This window comes from Numida meleagris, chromosome 10 (genome assembly GCF_002078875.1).
Source record: "Numida meleagris isolate 19003 breed g44 Domestic line chromosome 10, NumMel1.0, whole genome shotgun sequence".
Lineage (NCBI taxonomy): Eukaryota > Metazoa > Chordata > Aves > Galliformes > Numididae > Numida > Numida meleagris.
The window spans coordinates 5,523,185-5,549,829 of record NC_034418.1 but is presented as its reverse complement, the minus strand read 5'-3'; the positions used below and the strand labels follow the sequence as shown (position 1 = coordinate 5,549,829).

Sequence of the window (26,645 nt, the reverse complement as noted above, 5' to 3'; positions counted from 1 at the left end):
GTGACTGAGATACTTTTATAGGAACATTTCAGCTTTTTTCAAGATGTCTAAAGAGACAATAAGTTTAAGTGAAAGTCCATACAAAAAAATCACATTTTCATTTAAGAATTTCTCACTCTAAATTAACAGACAGCAAATAACTTTTTTTCTTTTAATTTCATTTTAACCCCGGAATCTGAACCGAGTACTCTTCCTTTCCTTTGCCATAAGGTTCAGGTTGTCTTTTCAAAACACTGGATAAGATAGAAAATAGGTTTCCCACACAGCTAAGATTCTGGGATACAGATCTAGTCAAAGATATCTGAAATCAAATTCATTTTTAAAACAAGTTTTTGAAGACGTTGAGTTAGAGTCATCAAAAATAGCATGAATTACTAACAGAATGAGTATTTCTGAGTCAGATCCTCCCAAACCTAAACAAAGATGAATTCAAGATAGAACTGACAGTTCAAACTTACTGCATTTATTCATCTCTTAATATTAAGTTCTTGAATGCTCTTTTGTTATACTAGGATCTCACAAGCAATCCGCAATGAGACTAAAACCATTTTTGATGTTTCTTTCTGTGTAGGTAAATTGTTAAGTAGTGACAATCACTTTCTTCACATACCCTTCACCTTTTCATGCCCCTGTTACAAACTCCCATGCCTTCTTCAGCCTACTCTTCATAGCTGTGGTTTTCAATGGCTCTGCCATCTTGCTATCAGAAAAAAAAAGAGACTGACTAGATGTGTAGACTTCTCTGATTTAGGAGTGAGATGATTAATCTGGTATATTCAGAATCTCAACATGAGCAAACAGAAAAGGTGAGAATAATGAGAAAGAGAGCATGCAGTGTACAGCAAATCATAGTAAGTACATAAGGACCAGCTGAGTACAGGGAGAAGACCATAAGCCAAAATTAGGCAGCCAAATCAAATCTGAAAAGCATTCAGGAAGAAAAGAAGGAAAGCAAAGAGGAGGAACTTCAGACAAACATGTAAAACTGCTGTGTTCTACATCACACAGCTTTGACTCCAGGCAGAAACTGGGTAGAAATTGAGCAGATGATTGTGAAATGTATATTTGCAAGGCAGAAGGGCAAATCTCCTTCTAAATCTTGATGTCAGAGAGACTTCTGCTCTTTTAATCTTTCTGTTTTCTTTGGTGTTCATTTCTTCAATTCCCCAATATCAGGGCCATCCTGAACCCAGAAATTATAGAATTTGATTCAAAATTTCAAAATTTCAAAATATTGAAACAGTATTTGATCACACGTAAACTACCAGCACAGTTTGATCTGTATGGGTGGCAGTCATCAAAGGCCAAGTGCCGTAGCCCTGACTTTTTTTTCCCAAACAGAAATGTGCTGACTCCTATCTCTGTAAGGCAACACTGAACTTATCAAAGAGGAGGTTTTCGCAGTCCTCCAGCTCTGGAGAGGTTAAGAGTGCCAGGTAAACTGCATGGAAAATGCAGATGGAAAATATAGTAAGAACCCATTATATGTATTAGTCAGTGGTTATCCCAACAAATGCATCCCTGAAGAGCACATGGAAAGCACAGGAGTCACAGCTGTCCAAGACTTCTTGGGACTCTTGAGTCTAGACCTGTGCACAACTGATTCCTCACAAACAATTTCCCCCTCCTTTCCTGCAGAGGAGGAAGGGTAGCTGAAACTACGATACTCTTCTTTGAGAGAAGTTGGTCAAGATCGAACAGTATTTTCTTGAGGTTTCCAGTGAAATTTTGCCAGAGGACAAAGGGCTTCGTGGGCCAAAACAAACCAGAAGCTCTACAAGTGAAGGAGAACTGTGTTTGTTGGCTGAGTTTAGGAATAACTCGAAGCAAAACTACAGAGCCAACAGCAGCTGTTTCTACCCTTCTTGTGTGTGTGTGCGCATGTGTGTGTGTGTGTGAGCACAGCATGTAAGTAATTTGTAATTTGCTACGGACTTGGACTGGAAAACCTAAATATACAGCATTGCAGAATTGAAATCCAAAAACTATAGTATATTAGGTTAGGAGACCTGTAGCTAGTAAGCTGAAACTGTTATTTCTGTTCGCATTCCATTTTCTAGTTTGCTCACAGCACTCTTTTCCATCTTGATGTGTCTAACTGACATGTTCGGGTATTGCTTTGCATGCCCTTCCTTAGATTTTTTTAATGCATACAAACCTGTTCACAACATTTTTAAACTACCACCAGACTTTACTACCAGCAAAATCAACTAGAGTGCAGTGAAGACTTCTGCTCGTGGAAGCATTTGGAACCCTTTTGATTCCAGGAGGAATTTGCTGACACATTTTGCCTAGTATTGCCAGCATACTCTCATAAACCAAATCAGCTGCTGCAAGACAAAAAGCAATGGCTCCCTGCCTGCACGTTCCATTTTGAAAGGTAGAGATGGTGAAGTTACACAGACAATAGATAATGTAAAAATAACAAATAACCTGTTAACAGGGACTACTATACTTGAGGCCCCTCTGCAGCTGTTTGGGTTAATGGTTGTGATTTCCCTCAACTTCTCTCCTCAACAAATCTCACCTATCCAGAGTTTTGGTAGGTTATTGCAAGGGGTGTACGAGGAACACATTGCACTCCACATATAACATAGAGGTCTATGTTTGGCATCTTCTCTAGAGACATTTTTAAAGCTCCAGGAGTCCCCTAGCATGACTGCACTACCCTATCTTCCAAAAGGTTGGCAAAATCCATAACTTATTTCTGCACGTAGCAACAACTAACTGAGGTGGTCCTAAATGCAGATTTGTTTGCAAAGGCAGAAAGACAGTAATTTTCAAATAATAATTATTTTTATAGTAAGTAACTTGTAGAGTTATTTTTGAACAAATTCAGGATGAATACAAGGAAAGAAAAAAGTAATACCCTGTAAACTGTTTTCTTATTTAAGACCAAATTGTCACAAGATATTTTACTTAAATAGGTAAGACTAATAGCACCTAAGGAGCGTGACCAAATAAGCTAGAACATTATGTCAAGAAATAAAAACCAGATAAAATAAAATGGTAGTTCAAGAAATCTAAAATAATTCACATTAGCTTAACATCTGTCCTTACATATTAAAACAACAACCTTGACTCTTTACTTGTCTTTTCAATTCAGACATTAGTAACACTTTGCAGTTCAGTGGTACAGGTTAAGAGAAATTCTGCTGTAAGTTGTTTCTGGGCAATAACACATCTGTCATTTGCACAAAAGTTACTACTCAATCGGTTAGGTTTTTAGAAAGATGGGGCGAAGAACAACTATCTAACTATATGCAAAAAGACAATTTAAGCTAAGTAAAATACTACCTAGAATTTCTTTTGGACCCTATTATTAACAAACATCCCTTGTCCTATGAAAAGAGACAGGAAATTTTAACTGACTGCAGGCATCCAAGACTGTCACATGACACATCACCTGAAAGACGAATCTACTGGGCCCATACTTAACTACCATGTAACCTACATTATGGTTTACAAGATGGAATGATTCTGTTTTACATGACAATTACTGGGCCTATTTTTACCTACAGTTACACCAGTGAAAATTTGGAACAAGTCCATTAAAGTCAATGACTCTATAAAATTGAGGTAAAATTAGACCAAGGCCATCCCCATGCAATTTAATAATTACAATAATTACAAACCAGTATAGTCTTCTGCTTGGTAGCAAAAGCAGTAGGTTTGCATTGGTAGTGAGTGGAACCGAGCACCAGATATCATGTTCTTCTAAGAACAAAGGCACGTTAAGCTTGCATTTTTCCACAGAAGCTCAAGCTCATCTGATGTGGCACATGACGTACTGAGACCGTCACATGCGAATATTACCTAGCACTTCCCATCAAGAAAATAAAGAACATAGGTGAGGAATTAAGAAAGCAATTTTTGATTATAATAGCACCTTACTTTACACTTGGAAATTACTGTTTTTTATTATTACCATAAAAAAAACGATCCGCTTTCTCTTTGGTTTGAGCTTACCTTCTCTTGTGCGTTGAAAGCTTTCCTCAGCTTTAGATCAGGCAGGACTTGGTGCTGTTTCCTGATAGGGTTATCGTGCTGCACAGAACAGAGTTTTTCTTCTGAATTCTGAAGATTTAGATCTTCCTGGGGATAGTAGTGCAGATCCAGGCTTCATTAAGTTCACATGCTTCTAGGGTGCTTTCAAAGTGGATGTTCAAGATTGCTGTCTTTACTTCTCTACAGTAGAACATCCTTACAGGGTTTCCTGAAATGGAGAATCGCAGCTTATACTTTAGGGGAAAATACGTGATTATCATCTGCTTTAGTACAAAATGACAAACGTCACCCGGTCCCTACAATGAGATTTCATGACCTCCAAATACTACAAAGTAAACAAAGAATAAGCAGTGCTATACCTGATAGAAGCTTTATTTTTCTATTAGTCATTACATCTTGCAGTTCTCTAATAATTTATTGTAATGCTCAAGTCAGAAAGCCAAAGGTGTAAGAGGACTACAGAAACACTAGTAAGTGAACCTACTCTAAGGTTATGTCTAAGAAGTGGAGATTTAAAAAAAAAAGTTATCTTTTTTTTTAAAAAAACTAGTGTTCTAAAAATAGTAATTTTAATATAAACTACTCAATTTAGAAGTATGCGAACAGAAATAGATACACTTATACTGTTCATAATCTATTCTGGGCAGATAAACTGAACCAAACATTAGGTCACTACACAAGCCACTGTACTTAAGCATACCTCTAGGCCAGAAGCAGAGTGAGCAGAAAGGAGGTGGAAAGGAGATAAGATGCTGTGTCAGTACAGAGGTATGTATGTTCTCCTGCTTAACAAATGAGCTAAATTATTCGCGATTCCTTTGGAAGTTCACATAATGAAGGAAACAAACATAAACAGTGGTTCTTGCCCACCTTTTATATTGTCAGTGCTACATTGTTCATTGCTTGAGTTGTAATATTGTAAACTGCTGCTAACCAACATCTTTACAAGAAATACATGTACACGAAAGCAGCATTTCCTTCCCAAGTTCACGAACAACTGGCTATCTTGAAAAAGTGTATTTCTATCTATTACAGTACGTGAACAGGTTGATAGCTTTCAAACAATCCTGTTTATGTTACAAATGGAAAAGTGATATTCTATTGTATCACTGAAAATGAAATGTTTTGAGACTTTTCACATTGTTTTTCAGGTTTCTGGTTTCAGTATTCTTTTAACTTTGATTTGTGCCATCTAACAACTAAGTCATCCAAAAAAATTGTTGTACATCACATCCATTACATTACAGGTGATCTGTGTTTATAAAACTAGATTTTTAATGAATAAAATGCAAAGAGAAAATATAACTGTCTCAACAGCAATTTTGTCAGCTAAAAATATAGCAATATAGCTTGGGTTTCTACACTTCAGTGCATCTAATGAGGGAGTGAAATGCTTATTAAATGGTAGCATGCATTATTCTCCAAATCTTCTTTTACATGCCTATTTTAAGTATTTGATTATTGCCTGGCTAATAATAGGTGCTTCTTCAGTCAAAGAACATGCTAGAGAAGACAGTGTAAATTGTAGCATGTAATTGTTCACTGACTGCCACTGAAAATGTTTAGCTACTACTGCGTGACAATCTTCCTCTGATGTCAGCAGCCACTTTTGGAGTCTGACAATTTTATCTTGCAGCGTATTTTAGAATTAGTCATCAAGACAAAGATAAATAGAAAAATCCACTTCTGGTTTATTTGAATTGAAAAAACATGTCCTGTGCCCTGGCCTCCAAAAATTTTAAAGAAGTGACAACACCAGAGAAAGCATTTCAACTACTCTCCTTTCTCCCTGGTATCAACAAATACCTCAGAACGGGAACGGAAACACCACTCACTCTCTCAGTGACAAAGCCTACATGGGACATCGTGGGCCAGAAGCACCGCACGCTTTACTTCTGTGAGTACCAGCTCACCATGTATGTTCATGAGAATGCTATTCTTTTGAACAAAAACAGGTGCTCCAACCACCCTACCCCTGTTCTTCCTACCTCCAGCAGAACGCTCACGCATTATTGTGGGTAATTTTGCAATCAGCCAATTGTTATCCAGCCCTTTAACACTTAGAGAAGCTTTTTTATCCAGCAACAATGTAACAGGGAAGGTGCCAAGGGATCCCAATGGGCTCCAAAATGATTTATTCGTTCTAGGCTTCTTAGTCCCTTTTCCTCAGTATTAATACTAAGATTAATGTGTCCCAACAGTGTGCTGCCAACAGGAACTTTAATAAAAGCAAGAACTAGTTGGCCCAGTTTTCTTTTTACTAAGGTTAGGACACCATCAAAAAACAATAGCCTACACAGAACTTTCCCTTTAATTTACGTCACAAAATGAAAGAGATCATGTTTAGGTTAAAGAAAACACACAGATTACATAAATATAAGTGTATCACTACCTGAAGTCATTCACCGGTCTATTTTATTAAGGATAAAAGCAATATTTCAGCTTACATATTTTTGAAATGGTGCATGTGCAGCCTTTTAAAAAAACTTTTTATAAACTAGTGTAGACAGTTACATTTGAACATAACCAAAATACAATATATACAATACTTATAAAGGATGCCAGATGCATAATGACAATGACCGGAAAAGGACAAATAACAGGTAGGTCATATCTACTAACATAAAAGAATTTGCTATAGGAGAAAGAATACTTATTTTGTATAAGTATCTTTAACCTTTTGCTCCTGTCAGATCTCTTCATCAACTCCTATTACCACAGACAATACCTGCGTGCCATGCTGATGGTTCTGGCAGCATGGACACATGCCCTTTCTTCCATATTTGCCACTGAACAGTTGCCAACTGCCTGTGAATCGCAAGCAGCCGAGCCATCGTGACCTTGCGATGAAGGATTTTTTTCTCCTCCTTAGCCCTTCAACTACACAGCTTCTGCACAATAGATCGTCAAGTATCCAAATTCAAACCCATCTAAGTCTATCCAGAAAAGCTTTAAGAATGCATCAAATTAATATTTCAAAGTATAACCGAAAAAATGAAGACTGTGCCCAGACTTGTTGCTTTAACAAACTGCAGTGTGACAGAAATACCTAAATGGATTGTGAAGGATACTGTAGACTACGTTCAGACCAAATTACGTATTTGAATGCATAAATGCAAATGGATCCATTTGCTATGCAACTGCAAAGCTGCCCAGGCCATTTAATTGTAAGCTTTCAAATTCCTTCCGATCACATACTAGATTAGAAAATGCTCTCATTTCTACCTGCGAGATGTTTTAAGTTGTTTTTCTTAGGGTCACCACTCTTCCTCCCTGCTTTTGTGAAAAAGTATGTGTGCGCACATGCGCGCACTTCTCTTTTCTTTCTTCTCAGCCCCTTTACCAATTGTTCTCCTAGACCAAGCACAGAAACTGCAGAGTTGCTGGGTGGTGGTGATGGGTGAGTGGAGCAGAAACTCTCCCTAAAAGGCAGAGATTGCACAACTGAAAGAACAGAAAGGCCTTTTATTCTATGAAGAAAAGAAGAGGAAAAAGCTCTTCACAGTGAAGATGAAAAATAATGTATCTGAATCCTGGGAAGATCTTCTTCCAACAGTGGAGAATAGTTTGTTCACAGCACAATTCAAATAGCTGTTAGCTTTTCAACTATCTGCAATTGGCAAAAAGGACAATATGCATTTGTTTACATTTATTTGTAACTTTAGAATTTATTTTCTGACCACAGTAGGTATGTTAGACTAAGGCATTTCATGTTGTTCTTTTCAAATAATGAAGTTAATTTTCTGAAGTCTGTCAGTCACTAGATTCAAAACTTCACCTATTTTGCTGTTATTGCACTTTAGGCTTTGATTTATTTTCTCAGATTTTATTGATTATTTGGGTAGTCCTGTGAAAGAAAAAAAATTGCACTGAGAAGAAAAAACCCCGCCAAAGTAATTTATAGTTAGAGATCTAAAGTGATATATAAAACTCACAAAGATTAGACCAAACTCAGAACAGTATAGTATTCAGCGAGTTCCTCTTTCTGTTTTTCATAGAATCATACAATGGCTCAGGCTGAAGGGCACCTTAAAGATCTTCTTGTTCCAACTCCCTGCTGTGGGCAGAGCTGCCATACTTTTCTGAAATATCTTGCAATCATTTTGAAAATTCTCAAATGTTTTCTCAAAATACATATGGACACACGTAAGGAGGTGTTCAGGCACTGGAAAGAGGCTCCCCAGGGAAGCAGTCATGGTCCCAAGCCTGCTGGTATTCAAGAAGCATTTGGACAATGCTCATAGACACACGGTTTAACTCCTAGACTGCTGGGTACAGCCAGGAGCTGGGCTCAGTGATGTCCATGGGTCCCTTCCAACTCAGGATATTCTATGAAATGCAACCATTGAATTGCAAGTATTTTATAACTCTTTTATAACTAACAAAATGGAAGAATATCACTTTTGGAACAAAGATTTCCTATATAGATTTGTCAAGCCTTTCATTTTAAATGTTACATTTTTATGAAGACTGCCATTATTAATTTTTTTACTATTTGTATTAATAAGTAATGGGAAACATACTATTGCTGCTACTAACCTTACGATAAACATGAATTTTTGAGGAGATTTAACTATGATTTTGTCTGATTTTGTCTGTTATAAAAAGTTAGAAGGTGAGGCAGATTCATAGAGCCAACGTAGAATGATTTATCCCAGTTTTTGCACTGAGCTTGGAAAGAACTCAAATAAATGGCTTGAGGAATCAACATACCTCTAAATTTTATTTTTACCAGCGGAAAGCATGACCAACAATTTCTCGTAAAAATCTACGCTCATTTGAAAGAGAGGTAGACCCAAATCACAGTGTTTTCTAATGAAAGGTTAATGGCTTGCCTCCACCTTCCCACATTATGCTACTTTCTGATAAAAGTTATTAGATTCTCTTTGGAGGAAAAAAAAACAAAAACAAAACCAACAGTGCCATCCACACTGTCCTACTTTATTTCCATACCATCTTCACTCCTCCTCCAGTTTATTCTTGCTGTTGTTTTTTTTTGCTTATTTACCTTTCTTGTCCCATGCTACACTTCAATAGCAGCTGAAGACAATTTGTCCCAATTCAATATTCCCGATCTTGATATGAATGTAAAGTTTGTAATGGTCTGAAACAAATCACCAGAGGGAAAACCCTGAAGAGTGCAACAATTCAGCTTGAGATTCAAGTACGCTCAAGTACACACCCTACAGTGTGAGCCTACTTGATCTTGAGAGTTGAGAGCAGAATGTGGTTGGCACCAACAGGATTATTCTGTTTCTAGAGAGCAGATTACATAGGTATCTACCCAGGGCAAGGGGGGGGGGGTTATAATTATGTTCTTCTGAAATGGTTAAACCATTTCTAATTAATTGTAATGGTTTCAGCTAATAACTTTCCAGATGAGCAGTTCAAGCTGGACTCAACACTGAATAATCATTGTATTACTGAAACTCTCTGATGTATCCAAGTCCTAACTTTTTGATTCATGAAAACACCCAAAAATGTGCAGCATATGTTATCTCAATCCAAGAGATTTATAAAACCCAGATATCTTGTGATCGTGTTGCTACTTCAGCAGGATAAAAATTCCTTTTCACCCCCTTCACTTTTGTAAAATCTCTCCCTTGGCTGTGTCTTAAATATGTCAAACATATTTTACTGTTTCCAAATAAACACATCATTTTTGGCAGAATTAGTAGACAAGAAAGGTAGGGGCACTGTTGTTACAGGAGTTCATGTAAAAAGCAAATTTTAATGTTTCAAAATTTAAGACTTTCCTCAAGTTTTAAAATACATCTTCCCTGACTCCATCTGTATTATTGTCAAAACAATTATGAATTGTCCCTTCGGAAAAGTAAAACTGATTAATTAGTGTCGGTCTCTATTGTACATAGAATTCAACAGCTATATAAACAGCCATGGACATTTCTTACTAAGTATTCTATTATTTTCTTCAGCATTGTTAAAATCTAAAATGACTTGTTTTACCATTGTGTTCTGCGCATTCTTTGCAAAGTTTTCAAGTAAAAAGCATTTCTCTTACAGTGTTCCAGAATGATACCGAATTGTTCTAATACAGAATGCAAAATCAGGGCTGCTTTCAAGATGGAATTCTGCAGATAAAAGGAAAGAAAGAAGATACACTGGAGACAACTGAGCATACGAGTTTCTACTGCATTACTCTATTTCAATAGAAAACTAGAGTAACTGTGATATTAGTGAGACAAAAATACTGCTTTCAGAGTTGTCCAGCAAGAACACAGTGATTTCAGTTGCAGTTCTCCAGCAAAAAATCCTTACTAAATGGTAACAATGGTTGGTTATTAACCTTGGCATAGCGGTGTAGTTTTTGTGCAAGAGACAAAGCAGATAGACACCACTGCCCAAAGAAATCCCAACACCTCACAGGAACTCCTGCTTTGAAGGCCATACTGCTCCACGTCCTCGCTGATCCCAGTTCATTGACAAGTAAAGCAGAGCAACGACTCTCAGCTGCAGCAGGGCAGCTTCTCAGGAAAGAGATTCACATCACTAGCTTCTCCTGGTGCCAGCTGACTATGGGCCAGTGAGGAGTAACTCGTACTGCCAGCACAGCACCACCTTAACTCTGGAATGGCAAAGGCTTCAGGTTTTAGCTCTGGCTTTCTAACACTTTTCTTTAACCAATTTCAGAAGTCCCTTGGCACTCTGCACAGATTCAGTTAACAAACGGTTCTATTATGAATCAACTGTGAACTGAAAAAAATGTGTGTTTACTTATATATCAATGCACACACAAAAAAACGTGTATAGAAATAGAAATCAGAAAAAAATAAAAACAAAACTGAAAAATAACCAAGCAACCCCTCCTGATGTTTACTTGCTTGTAACACACAAAGCAAGATTTCAGCATCCACCATAAATAATATGGCCATCTTTAATTTGGCCTCCAATATCTGACCAACCTTGATTTATCCCACAGACAAAACCAAGCATCTGTAATTTGCTAACAAATCACTGCAATTCTTCTCTTACCAACCAATAATTCTGCCATCTCTAATTTACCAATAAATAATTCTGCACTCTCAAATTTACTAACAAATAATGTGACCAATTTGCTGACCAATGACTGTTCAACTGGTAATAGAGCCCCTAGCAAACAGTAATTTGCCAAGGAATACTTGGACCTTTTTCCCCCCAGCAATAAAAAATTTCAGTGGCCTTTCATTCAGTATCTACTGCATTGCTCTGCAAATGCTTAATGTGGAGAGCAAGTTTTGTTTTGAACAAAGCGTTTGCTTTCTCTGTGAATATTTGTTTACATTGACTGCTTAGAAATTGCAATGGTCTCTCTTAAATGTTGCACATTGCTAACTCCTCTGTCAGTACTGCCACCACCATGCTGAGACTTGGCAGCAATTCCATGGTGCTTGGACAGTGTATACTGGTAAAGGAGTGACACCGCTAGCCAGCTCTGTCACCCTGCTGACCTTACCACCCAAGTTGGTCCTGTCTGGGCAGAGAATTCAGCAGAAAGATTTCACATCTAAAGCCATGTGATTGATTTGGTTTTTTTTTTTTTTTTCTAATTTCTATGTCCCTTGGCACAAGTGAAAAACAGGTCTTGAATTATTGGTTTCTTTAAACAATAACAATAGCATTTTGAAGTCATGTAGTAACTTCTGCAATCAATTTTACCTCCAAGGAATGTTACCAGTTTTGTGTAATTTTATTAGTTCATATTAAAGCCATTAGCTAACACATCAGCTCAGTGAGCAACCACTCTAACACCCATTTTACAGGGAAAAACCTACAGGGAGTAAGGGCATAGATGGAGTGACCATTGGTGCTGGAATTACTGAAGAATTTCCAAGCTCCAAGCTGCTGGCTTAGACAACTACAGAAAATTAAACACCCATAGGCTGTGGGGGAAAGCGCTGCAAAATCATATGACAGAATGTTTACCATGAGAGATCGTGAGTTTGGATACAGCTCCAGGCAAAAGACAAAGATTACTGCAGCTCAGGGTGTATCGTTCCCTGTAATCAATCTCCTAATACAGTTTACAGATGAATTTATTGCATATTTCAGGACATGATTCAAAGCAATATTCATTTCATAACAGAACAAAATGCTGAGGCTTCTAAATTTTGCAAGAAAAAGGACAAAGACACTGGTATTTTAAATTAACATAAAAATATTACTCAATTATGTTCAAATTTCATCTTGGAAGTAGCAGACCAGAAATGTATTCTACAACTGCAGTGAAGAACCCTTTCTTCTTTGTCTTTCCCTTTCCCATCTTGTGGGAAAAGGGAAAGCTGAGTAGCACTGTTGCTTCTCACTTATTTTTTCCTGAAGTCCCCTGGGATTCTTGAAAGTGGAGACAGAAATGCCTCTCTGGGTGGCTTTTCCTTTAGAGGAGGTTGTGAATAAAGAAAGTTAGCCAAGAAAGAAAAGGAGTTGGCCAGGAGGGCAGGAATTCCCAGATGGACAGAAGTTTGGTGTATTTAACGCTTTTTTGATGCTGGAGGGAGCAAACATAATACAACCAAAGCTGTACTAAAGCCTATTTCCTGATCCTAATTACACGACTAGAGTCAAATTTAAAAACACTACATCAGTTTCAGAGGTAAATGATTCTGATGCTTGATTCAGAAGTATGTCTGATAAAGATTTCAAGTAGCCATAAGTTAGTTTTATTTCCACAAAATTGTTATACAAGTTTGGGCTTGTTATGTTTTCACTAATAAACATTTAATTAGCCAATATTAGGAATCACAGGGGTTGGAAGGGATCTCAAGAGATGATCGAGTCCAAACCCTCTGCTAACACAGGTACCCTACAATAGGTCGTACAGACAGGCATGCAGATGAGATTAATTGGAATAAAAAATGGTACTATCTGGCAAGCATAAGCAATTAATATAATCATATAATGGCACCAAAATGTGCGAGTGTGCAGTTTATGTAAGGTAGAGGAGGGTGGAAAATGTCTTAAATGGGAGTTGGAGATCACTGAGGCCTACACCTGAATGAAATGCGCTGGGGGTTGCACAGGCCACCACAAATGAAAGCAGAACTCTACTAGTCATGCAGTAGAACTAGCAGAAGGAGAAGATAGCCAGTCAGAGTGTGAATGAGAAAAGTAGGAATTCCCTACAGATGAAACAGGAGAGTTTCTAGAGAAGTGTAGCTTGCCTGTATTTCCCTTCAAAAGTGGACATGAGGGAAAAATATCCCTGTTCAAGAGTTCCTAAGTTTGCTTTAGAGTATGTACATCAGTACATTCACAAGATTACCGAAAATAGTAGAAAGAGAAGCGTCCAAAGAAAAAACACATGAAAAACATGAAAGCATATGCATGTAGTTTAAGTAGAATGGTATACACTGTGGGGAGCACAAAGATTGATGCAGGTGGGCAAGACGGTTTTGCCCTGTCTGGTTAAATTTTCTACATTAGAGTACTATTGATCACACTAAGTATATAGGATACTGTATATACACCATTCTGCTACCCTTACACAGGTTAATTCTTTTATCCATTTCAAACCCAGTCAATCAATAACAGTGATCAGGTAGGTTGTGAAATTGCCTGGAAAACACATCCACAAAGTAAACCCAATACAATGGCCTGTCTATGTGACTTAAAGCTTAGCACAGCATTGAAAATCACTAATGGAACACTGTGCAGTTTGTTCATGCTATGAGCAGTCAAGAATCATGCATAATGTAATAGTGCATCTGCTAACAGCAGCTCACACAAGCTAATTTAATCTTGTTTTAAACTAGACACAAGGAATTAATCTTTAAAGCTGCTCCCGTGATTCTCTTTGGCCCTTAAAATATTGAGGGTCTTCCCACCTCCCCATTTGCAATACAGTAAAGGGATGCATTTCAGTTATCATCATGTATTTACACTTCATCTACATTAGCTAGAAAATGGATGCAACTCTGTAATTTATCAGGTTTAAAAAGCACATTGCTGGCTCAGTTAAGAAGTTGTGTTTTGTGTTGTCACATCTAAAACTGATATTAAGTCTCAGGCCCTATTGTGGAATAATTCATATTTGGAAATAAATTTTTTTTCCTGGGTTCAGTTTGGCTGTATTCTGGTCTTTCTGGTCTAGACGTTACTTTTTTATTATTATTGTCTTAATTACTTGTATTGCTACAGTGCTACTATGTTTCATACTGTGCAAATACTGAAAAAGACTTTCTTCATGCCAAATAACTTATCCATAAAAAAGATAGAAATTGGAGAGTACAATGAGAACATCAAAAGATGACAACATTGATAGGAGTTACATGAAATAAAATACTCGTATGTAGCAAATTTTGGCAAGATTTCAAGCTGGGTGCTTGATTGTGGATTTCTGGACCTACAGTCAAAAAGATGTTTAGCAGGGCTTTCAAAGATAACAATTAATTTGCAGTTGTAAATGGCAAGCTCCTTGTAACCATACTGAATGGAAACAAAAATACTCATAGGAACAAGGTACAGGGTGGCAGAGACTGATAAGTCATCAAGATTGGTAAGGCATATGATTGATGTCTTGATACTGAGCAGTGGAGAGAGAATGGGAAAGGAAATAGCAAACATGACAACAACTATTTTACTATCAGTGTGATGGAGCTAATGTAAGATAAATAAGGGAAGAAGGAAAGAAGTAGTTTAGGCCAACATGCTTTGCAAAATGCTTCTCATCAGCTGCAAACTGGCTGTATATTTCAAGTGAAGTTTAGTTTCCAACAAACAATAGAGGATGATGAAAATGTGGAGAAGAGTTTATGCTGCAGAAAACGGATGGGGCATGGTTTCTTTCAGAAATGGATTTTCAAAATAATCATATGGCCTAGATTTCAAGACACAAAAGGTTTAAGCCCAAGTCAAATATCAAGTTAAGGAATAGTGACAGTTAAGTGACAGAGCTGCAATGCTGGACATGGCAATCAACAACAGAGAAACTCAAAAGAATTTTGGTTGCTGTAAACAGCTGTCAGCAAAAGTTCAGTGTTCTACTTTAACCGTTATACATTGGATATTTGGGAAGAAACATTAGATGGTGGCAAGCCAGTATATTAATTCAAAGGGAGAATATCTGTGAGGTTTCTTACTAGTGAGAGTGGTTTAGTTTTCATTTGGGCACTATCACTATAACTCAGCCACAAGTAGAGAGAATAACAAAGTGGGAGCAAAGAATACACACAAAGATGGAGAGGAATAAAGATTAAGAGCCGAGCAAGGACAGACTCATAGGAACCAAATGACTTGAACCAAAAGTCTAGAATTCGAGAAGAAAAACTTCAGAAAGCAGTTCAATGAGCTTAGAGTAGAGGCACAGAAGTATCAAAAGATTACCAGATTGGTATGAAGTTGGAGGAAATAGATTGAAATGGAAAAATAAAAACTAGCACCATCCATTGTGAGACAGGAGAAAAAAAATGGGTAGGAGAGGAAGCAAGCCAGAAAAACAAAGTGTTGTCTTGGTAAAATACTGGAGTAGTGAGTAGTGATCTACAAAAAGAAGACCCGGACTATTGGCATAGGCTCCTAAGGAACTGCAGAACAACAAAAAACCACATCATTAGAGCCACGTGCTTTCATTCCTGGTAAAATTTGATACTGATCTGTAGGTAAGCGTGCTAGCAAGCAACAAGTATGACAGAACTTGTTTGGGTACTCAAGTCAAAAATGAAGGAAAACAGTACCTTTGTGACATAGTAGACTCATAAAAACAGTGGTTAAGTCAATGCTGATTTCTGTAATTTTCAACTTCAAGGTTGGAACCTTCAGGCTTTATTCTGCATGCTGAGAAATAGCAGTATTTCCCCCACGTCTTCTAGAGAACTATAAATTGGGGTCCTTTGAAACTTGTTTAAGACCACTTCTGCAATCAAAGCATTCACCAAGGACTGTTCATAAAATATCTCTACTTTAGCTTCAAATATAAACAAACCTCATGAGATTCAAACCTAAGTATCACCCTCTCTGATTTATAGTAAATGTTTAAGGGACAAATGAGAAAAAATGAGTCTGATAAGGACACTCTTTATCTAGATACAAACTAATAATCAGAGAAATAGATTTTTAAACCCATCCAGGTTAATTCTTGTTAGCATGCATGAAACACTATTTTTTACACAGTTTCTGAATCTGTGGGCATGCCTGTGACCTTAAGGACTCACAATCCAAAGACAGTCGAGTAGTCAGAGAGTAGTGGAAAAAGAATAACAATAATAAAGTTATACAATTTATACACATCAACTTGATTCACAATAAGCACAGCATATCTTTAAAGGGGACTTAAATGTCAGCACGGTGTTATGAATGAAAGAAGAGAATAAACATCCATTATGTTGCAGAGTATGTGAAAAACTGCATGGAAAATAGAAATCAGGTTTGATTTAAGGTTATGAACACATAAATTCACTTCTACTTCTTACATGTTCAGCTTGTCTCACATAGTACTTTTTTTTTCTAAAGGAAAAAGAAACCCTAACATCCTGTATAACCATTAGAATTTACTGGTTTCTTGTGTTTCCAGGATATCATTTGTTGACTCCATTCTCATTTATAATTAATTTTAAGCTCCTTTACTGTTTGTTTTAAATGAAGCATAGCAGATCCTTTCCGTATGTACACATGCACATAAAAATGGTATAATATGCACATACAAATAAATGCTCAACATGCCATTTCTTTCAGATAATTAATGCAATTGTAATATAAGATGTTCACTATAAACAGTTAAAAATAATACTAAGTAGAATTTGCTTTAAAATTAAACTTGAAGATGTGAATGAGGCTTGGGCTACAAAGCTTTCTCATTGCCATAAAAGAAAGTTTAAGTAAACAATATGCTGTTTATATATATTTATATATATATATATATAGGAGAAAAAGAAGAAAAAAAATCACTCCATGCCAAACCCAGTCAAAATGCATTATTAGGGTGTCCAGGAAATTATAGCTTGTGTCCATTAGTCCTTTCAGGGTTAATATTGATGCAGATATTATTTCTATCCACGGTACCATTTATTTGAAATATTATGACTGGGAGTAGCTGCAGCAGTGAATCAAATCAATTGATAGAGCAGTTAGCCCCGCAGTCAAGACTGCCTTTACACCGTGCAGCGAGCATGAAATATTATGGAGATTGTTCTTTAAAGTGATCACTTTATCATCATTTGTCTGCAGCCCAGGCTATTCCTTCCTGCCTCGCTTCCCTGTTGGGTTAGAGCTGTCATAACTCAATCAGCCGTATAATGCTGTTCATAGCACCTCCGTAGCAGGTATTGAACCTGTCAAGGGCCACTGAGGGAATTATACTTATCCATTTTGACAGCTAGCAACACCACTCTGATATTTATGTCAGTTTATATATGTATGATATGTATTTCTTAAATGTAATTAGAAGCCTGTTTGTGTGTGATATATCTGAATTGCCCAGAGCTGCCCATGATTAAGACATTGATTTCTAACCTTGTGCATTACTGGAGAAGGGAATATGACAAGCTCCATCACTCAGGGGTTGCAGCTAACCTCTTCTGTCTATATACATCATATGAAATTGTCACTATTGTTTATCTGTCCAGCAAAGTTGACTACAAAGCAACTGTTATTTTAGTTTGCTAAATAAACTAAAAGATTGTAAAACAAACCATCATCTTGTCCCTCCAGAGCACTTGTGCTTTGCAGCTGTGTTACTCAAACTAAGGTCACAAAAGCAGACCACACTCTGAAAGCTGAGTGGAGATCTCCATCTTGTTTGCTATGCTGCTTGCTTTAATTGTGAAATACTGGAACTCCTCCTGTGCATCTAGAACATACTTTCCCAATTTCAAAAAGACATTTTTGTAGAAAATACACTCTATTACAGCTAAAAGGGGAAAAAGACATATGAATAAAACAAAAACAAAATAAAAACAAAGCAACAAACAAAACCACCACACCCTAAACCCTAACAAAAAAACACAACCCCAAACCCAGCCACCTCTTCACCTTATTTTGGCTTAGTGTCAGGATAAAGTTGTTACATAAAATAGTTCCTACATGAATGACTAGCCTCTCCATTTTTTTTTTCAGTTTTAATATTCCTTTAGTTTGAGGAAATTGTTTTGTCCAAACTGTTCTGTCATTACACAACTGAAGTTGAAGCAATTATTATTAAACTTTGTTTTTAAGTTCTCAAAAATTTAGGTTAGAACTTCTGGATTTCTGGATTGTAATTTATGTATTTCTGCTTTTCTGGCTCACAGGAAACAATTTACTTTGATCTTTGTCTCTGAAAATTCATACATTTACTCATGGATTTTCAAAAAAATCTGTGCTTGTAACTGCACACTTGGGTTTCAAATCCATTTCCTTCAGTTTAAGCTGTCACTCATCATCATTAGAAATCTCCATTTGAAGATGCCTTGACACTTGCTGAGATCAGAGATGAGGGTAAATTGCATGATCTTATGTCTATATTTTTTAAACAACAGACAAATCCACCAAAAGCAAGAAGTCTGCAAATACTGCTTAGAAATAGATACCAGTCTTGAGAGAATAACCAACCTTATGGAAAAACTGCCTTTGCAATATTATGTTAACATACGTGAACTACATTTCGTTTTGAGATTCAGACACTTATATAAAAAGGAACTGCACTGAAACACAGAAACACCATTAAGAACAACCAAATGATCCACCTGAATTAGTGAATTAAAAGAAAAGGGGGGGAAATAGTAATTTTCCTTACCTCTGTAAAATAAGGTGGCTGTCTAAAGTGCATAGTCTTCCCTATTTGTCACATGAAGGTATGATAGAACAGAGTAAAGTAAGGTAGGGGTACCAAGGAAAGCAAAATTAGTATTACTGAGCAACAAATTAGATCCTGAAGCTAAAGGGATAAGCATTAATTGGATAAATCTGAGAAGCTTGCTCATAACTTTTGTTGAGCTACATCCATCAGCCTAGCTAAGGATCTTGCTGGTAGAAAATACCTAGATCAGTTAAGGATGTAATCCCACAAATCATGTCTGGCTGCATTATCTTGTGAGACAAATATTTACACACCTTACAGTGTCAAACAATACTGACCTCAGTGGCAACACAGGCCAGTCCATGCACTTATCAGCTGCTCCGGAAGTACTGCCAGTGTATTAAGACCAGAAAGGTTACTATACATTTCATTATACCAGTTTCACTTTGCAAATAATTTCTTTTTTGCAAAGTAGATGATATAAGAAGCAGTCATGAGAAGGAAAACCACAGAACTAACTAGTTGTAAATTGCAAATGATCTTTCATTGATTCTCATAAGGGAATGGCACATAGAAAGGACCTTCTATTATTTTTGTTTTGAAAAGATTTTTCCAAAAAATGCTCCAACATTCAAGCATGGAGATTACCCTGGTCCTACCACATGGAAGCAAGGATGTGTTGAACTTGAGTGTTACGGTCTACTCTTTGAATGGTGAAAAACTTTTGCCTTCCCTCCAAAACATTTTAAGATATATACGGACCCTTTTAAAGGCTATTGGAATTCAAAAGGCTCTTGGAGGGGGCTGTCAGCAGAGGCACAGAGGTGAGCAGGAGGTAGGCATAGTTTCTGAGTGCAGTGAGCCAGGAAGGCAGCTTCCAGAGGTCATGCATTCTTCCTTCACTCTGCCTGATGCGGCTCAGGAGCAGCCCTCAGCACAGGGAGCACACTGGAAAGCAGACTCTCCTGCACTTCAGCAAAAATCAGGGTTGTTGGGTGAAGGAGCTATGAGCAAAAGAATACTGAAGCTGCTGGTAAGATCAGAAAGTACAGTACTGACAGGTATGGGAAAAAAGACTCGAATGCTGTGATGCTCATGTTAAGCCTTGGCATTTAGGTTAGGGTACTCATCTACCCCATCTGACTGCTGCAAGTAGGAGATTTCTCCAAGAGGAGATTTCTAAAGGCACTGGCCTGCATGATGCACAGAAATCTCCTGTGCCCCTCACCACTAGGCAATGAGAGGGGCAGCTACCTGGCTGCAGGGTTACTCTGGCACTACACACTTAAGCAGATGCAGCGTTGCACAGAATGAAACTGGCAGAATAAGAAATTCTGCAATCAATTAAGCCTGTACAAATTAATTTTCCACATCTGGCAACTTTTATTGGATACAATAGACTGTCAATAAAACATGAGCATCACAGCCATTCTAGTAACACAATATCTTAGGTATCTACTAATTAATATGTAAATATAAAGAAACACCTACGGAAATATACTTAAGCTGTTACCAATACGACTTCTGCAATATTCATGATTATTTTTAGGCCATTTATAACTGTGCACTACTACTGTCCTTTCCTTTCAGCTTATCCTATTCCCACAGATCTTTATGAATAAGTGGCTTACTCTAACAGAACTCTTTTTTTTTTGCCACTGGTGATACCTGAATTCAGAAAATAAATTAGTGCCATCTTTATATCAGAGCGTTGACAACTTACATGGGATGCTAAAGACTTGCCATTTCAACTTGACCCACAGTGAAAAAGGAAAAAGAACCAAATGTGAAATTTTGATTCCATATTCTGATTTTGAACAAAGCCTGGAATTCTTTGGCTCATGGTTTTCTCACGAATGCACAGAGCACTGGATAGAGACTCATATTTCTGATCCTGTCGCAAACCTGCTGGGTGGACTTGAACAAGGTTCTGCGTCTGGATAGCATGGCACTAATACAGATAAACCTTATAAAACATTCACAGACTTTCCCATGAAAGGAACAATAACAATACTGTTGATATGTCATATAATAGATCTTTTATTACTTCCAATTTCTTTACTGAATAGCGTGGCTTATCCAGTTTGTTTCTGATGACCTGTGCAGGCATGTGAAGACAGGAGGAAAGAGAAGAGGAGAGAGAATACAGACTGGCACTTCTGGGCAACTAAATCACTGCTGGCTATAAAAGCTTTGGACCATGCTTCCTAGACCTGCTTTCAATAAACACTCAGTGCAGTGCACCTCCACTGGCACTGTACATTAGAATCAAAATTTAAAAATAAATTCAGCCACTGCTCGAGAGCTGTCACAATGAGAGCTACTGACATACTGATCTTTACCATGAGCATGGACCTGCAGTACCTAACGGTAAATGACACCAGAAACAAATGCAGTTATATCTGCTAAATTGCTGCAGCTTATCTCTGTCACCTTTTCCTTCCACGTTCTAGGGGATGGAAAGTATGCATAAGTTATGTAAAATCATTCTGACATGTCTGACTTCATTCTCATCATGCCATTTGTTTTACACAGCACAGTCCACCAACAAAGAGGAGAAAAACGGATACATAACTCATCATGACCATATTCAAGTCTGCTCTCCTAATTTTCCTGCTCCACCCTCACTGACTCTTACACACCTCTCAAATTAAAAGCATTACCTTTTGCAAACTATGATCCTGCAGGAACAAGGCATTTAGAAGCACACAAAGCAGCTGCCCAAGGCTGCTAACTTTCTCATGACAATGTGATGTGTGGCTTTCATAGCTCAGCCAGAACTCTAACCCTACAGAAGCTGCAGAAACTAGGTGAAACATCAGAGCTATTACTGTTATTACAAAAAGCAAGACTCTTGAATGCCAACCTACAATTTATAAAGAGGGTTGCTATGGGAGAGAAAGAGCAAGAGAACAAATCTGGGGGGGTTTGCTGCAGCTCTGGGATTCATTCCTGTATGGGTCTGTGTGGCAAGCTCTGAGCTGCTGTGCCTCCCGTTGTGCTGATAGCAGGAGTGCCAGAGCAGCTGAAGGATCAATGAGCAGCTGAGGGAGCCAGCTGGCAGGGGAAAGGGGCAATGGATCAGGAGGGATAAAGAAAGAAAGGGGAAAAGAAAAAAAGATTTGTTGAACTAAACAGTAACGAGGAAGGGACAGAGGAACTCGCTAGCCCTTTTAGAAGAGCCACTTTAAGTCTGCCACAAAACCTAGGACCCTCTGGAACTTTCTAATCAGTTTAATGATGTGGATTCCCCTTCTACTGCCTGCATGAACTGGGCTGTTTTTTTTTTTTGTCTCTCTTTAAAAGGATGACATTCCTAACAACGATATCATTCACAATGCATACATTTCTAGAGCCAAGGCAGCACTGATCAGCTGAGATGACCAGAGTTACACCACACATTGCTCTAATGCAGAGCAGTCTGACACGATCCTCATTCTAGTGGAAGAGAATCTCACATGTTGTAAGGGAAGGTAAAGTTTGCAGAGAAGAGGAACACATCTTAATTGACCAACTGCTATATACGGGGAAAAATGGATGAACTTTCAGGAATATAAGGGTAACTTCACATCTGAAGCAGAAGCAGCAAACTTTAAGCTAAATATAGATTGGAAACAATTGCTGTGATTTAACTTAATTATGTTAATCTATTAGGCAATTTGAGAGAAATGGCTTGTTAGAATCTGCAGAGCAGAGGGCATATTAACAAGAAAGAGACTAATAAGGGAATTAGGCCTTGTTGGACAGAGAGAAGAGAGGGACAGTCAGTTACGTTAGACTGAGGAACAAGGAAAAGATGAGTTAAGCAGAAAATGCCTAACATCTCATACTCTGAATTTCATACAATGACTGTATGCCCATTATGCCTTTTACAGCTAGCTCAAAGACAGACAACTTTCAATATGTACAACTCCTCTGGATGGCATCTAGGCATAACAAAAATTAAGTGGCGCTGCCCTTTGTTACAGCTATAGATTCATACAACTTTGATACCTAATGGACTTATAAAATAGCATGGTTCTGTGGCTATAACAGGGCAGGTATGTGTGTATATAACCCACATCCACTAGTCAAGTTAATCATTCTTCCTCAAAAGGGGCTCCAGAGGAATACCTTGAGTTCTTCCCTGCTGTTGCTGCTCATACAATACACAGAACAATGGCTTCTTGTGTTGGTATGGGCTTCAGTAGTTGTGTTCCCTTTACATGAATGAAAGGAAAGGAAATTCTCTGTCCTACCATACATATCTGCTGAGGAATTAAATCTGATCAGAGCACAAAGAAAATACTAAACAAGTTAAAAAAAATTAGAATCAATAAAATTTCCATGACTTCATTGGTATCTTTGCTAGAAAACTATTGACTGGAAGCTTATATCACTGCAGGAAAGAAAAAGAAAAGCTTCAATAAGAAATGGAAGCATTGAGACAAGGGAGAGAAGGCAGTTTATTACAACTGAGATCTTGGTTGAAAGTGGAGGTGGGAGGCATAGAGCTCGTTTTTTGAAAATACGCTTGGTCTAAAAAGAACACAAACTTTATTTCTGTAATTTACAATGCAATACTTTGTTTAAAAAAGTCAAATGTGCATGAGGACAGCTGTAATAAAATTACTAGATAACACCAACCAATCAGTCAACATCTTTCAAAAAAAAATCAAAAGCAAACACTTTCGAAATACATGAGTTAGTAGTATGGAATTCTGTGGAGCATAATACCCAAGGAATATGAAGGAACAATAGACAGATGCAGAATTTAAATGGAGCAGTTGTAGATTTGGTATGAGATTTGAGATGACAGGCATTCCTACCAATATGCATAACATCGCTGAAAAAGCATGGCAGGCTGCTTCAGGCCGACCACTGCTGAATAGAATATTTGGTAAATATGCTCTGCATAAACATATATAACAAAAAGAAACACAAAACCCTAAATATGTAAAGCCCAAGTGATGGAAACACCTATATTTATCTACAATTTCACAGAATATTAAAAGCAAGGAGCACCTCTGTGCTCCTACAAAGCTTACCTAATTTGAACCAAATACACTTTTATTCTCTGTACATAAAGTAAGCTTATAAAATCACCCCCAAAATATCTACATTTAATGTTACCAGATTGTTCACAACACTTTTCACTTGACTTGCACTAATACTCATCTCCATCTCTCTTGCATCTCAAGATGCATTTGATTTACTGGCAGAAAATCTCAACTGCCTTAAGATAGATGTTAGAAGAAGTGCACATGGAGAACATGAAAGCATGTACCTAATGTGAACAGAAAAATGAAGATGAGTTGTTGGCCTCTGGCCAGAGCACTGCAACTTTTAATATAGAACCAAGAAGGTGTTCCACAGACCATTGCTCTAGCAGCACTCTTCCTGGATTTTCAGTACTTCTTGCTGGAGATTCATCACTCACCTATGGGCCACTGTTGGACCTGTTTCTGTGACCAAGCTCATTCCTGTGCCTAGAAAGTATTTCTGCATATGTTGCTGGTAGGACAAAAGCAAATCTTGTCCTGTGTCCAGGCAGGGAATTACAGTACCTGCTGAACGGACAGAAGATGGCAAGTTTGAAATGGCTACACCAGACCAAGCTGCAGTGACCACCGAGCTTCTTGTTTGGGTGATTTGGGAAGCAGCAGCCCCAGGTTACGGCTGGGAAAGGACAGCTGGAGGACAGTGCTCTTCCTTTGCAGTATTCCAGACGTCAGGGATGTGAGCACCATTGCTATGTTATAGTCACACTAAGAAAACATTTAAAAATCCAGACAAAATACATTCCAAGGGCTGAAGTTACCTAGCCTGTTCATCTTTTATCTTTACGTGATAATTACAGATACAAACATACAAATGACGTTGCTTTTCTGACACCTTTCCGGAGGCCTCTATGACACAGAACCCAGGAAGCATTACTTCAAGGGTTCATAAGCTAATCAAAAGTGCATTCCTACGCATGACATCTGGATTCTTATCTGCCTTTTTATCATTCAGCCAATTTATCTAATGCTACAGTGAAGCAATTGCTTTGTTGAAGAACATAGCACATATCATCCAGTATTCTCCACCACATAAGACACAAACTGAGAGACAGATATTTTCCTCTGTCTGCCACCAAAATACCTTAAAATAGACATCTGTGCCTCAGCTTCCTTATCTGCCAAGGAGGAAGGAGGATTTGTTTATCAAATTTTCTATCTGGGGCCAGGAAACATATAGCAGATTTAGCTCATTTTACATTTTTGGGTTCATTTGATCTCAAAGCTCAAAAATATGCAAAGCCACATGACTTTTAATTTGGAATATGGTGTATAAAAGAAAGACTGCACAATACTCAATAGCAAAGTGATGCCAAGCAATTGTTAGTAATAAGTAATAATGGTGCACTAGTTTTGTTCACGCTGAAAACAACAAAGAATGGCCATCAGCTTGCAAAATGGTGCTGCAAGAAAAGTCAATTTGCTAGGCCACAGGAAGTGGGTGATTTTGAAACCCTTGCCTGCCTTGGTACCTTAAAAAAGAGATTAGAATGGGGAAAAAAACTGCAAAACAATGGCTGGAATATATGAGACCTCAGAACAACACAAACTTCATTAATGAAAAAATCTGTATCTTCACTATTCTCTTCTGGGAGAATTAATCAGATGTTGCAAGTTTCAGATTTATAGATTGCCGTGGAAATGGGTAATCTGAGGGGATAGCCTCATAAAAACTTAACAGCAACACAGAGATAATCTGTGGGCTCACCGTGGCCATGTCAGGGCTAATTGAAATGTTTAAGAGCAGCACAGCTTCCAGGCTCACTGTGATACACGCTGAAGACACGAATATAGACCATCTCTTTGTCTTGACTGGACATATTTTATCACTCTGTATCATGAGACTGTCACCCCAGCCTTCTAATTGCTCAAACCTTTAGACACAGGGCACCTAATAATTGCAGTACCATGGCTAGCCTAATAATAAAGATAATTTACAGTTCAAAAGCAAAGGGCAATTTGTAATATGAATGGCTTTTTGTGTCCCTAGGCTCATTTTAGGTCTTGAGGCTTCACGCAGCAATAGCTACAGCCTTTTGCTTGAGCGTGTGACTTACTGGGCTGGTTTATTTAGCCATTTTGTTGCAGAGAAATACGGAAGCCAGTGGATTTAGGGGAAATCAATGGAGTGTTCAGCACCAAGCAGATTAAAAAATTTGCCTTTATGAATTTCTCTCATACAAGGACATCCCCTGCACAAACAAACTATATTACATTTGTACAACTTTGTATATCCAGCCATTGAGGATAACTGTGTCACTGAGGTGTACAAAGCCCAAAGGATGCTTAAACTACATTCATAATTAGAACAGTACATAAGTCACAGTGATGGTTTCATTATGTTTATGCAAGAGTTAGCGAAAGCAAAACCAGTACCTTCTGGGAGGGAGACAACCAAGGATTCTTGCCTTTATCAACACCAGGAGGAGATTGAAATGCCTGAGGAAGCATTTTCTCCTGCTAGCTGCATGCTCCAAACAACATCTCCCACACACAGCTCTTTTCTAAGTAACCTCCCCATGTTGCTCTGCCCTCTCCAACAGGCAGACCCACTGAGACCCTCAAGTCTGTGTCCTAATCAGAGCTTTCCCTTACACAGCACCAGGCTCCTATTATACAACCACATTTTTCCCTTGCTTTTCTTTCTGGTTCTCTCATTTTTAGAATGAGAGCACACGCCACAGCCTCAGACCACTCCTGCCTTTTGCCTTGCCACCCACATTGCAGGCATTACAAGAACAAAGCCTCTGTTACTGTAAAGCTTTAAGCCATGACAGTTTTAAAGAAAGACAAAGTGCACTGTGCATATGAGAAGTATCTCTTTACTCCTCAGTGAGAGCTTGTTTTTGGAAGAGACAAAGAGCAATTAAGATGCACATGTTTTTGCCATG

At 37.9% G+C, this 26,645-nt stretch overlaps 1 long non-coding RNA gene across 4 annotated transcripts in view; it reads right to left on the bottom strand.

Moving 5' to 3' along the window:
* The window catches only part of LOC110404383, a 203,447-nt gene that overhangs the window by 101,122 nt on the left and 75,680 nt on the right, over positions 1-26,645 (bottom strand). For all 4 annotated transcript variants that reach the window (XR_002442204.1, XR_002442203.1, XR_002442202.1 and 1 more), the window contains one exon: positions 3,970-4,216. This is a non-coding gene — a long non-coding RNA (uncharacterized LOC110404383). The remainder of the gene's footprint in view (positions 1-3,969; positions 4,217-26,645) is intronic.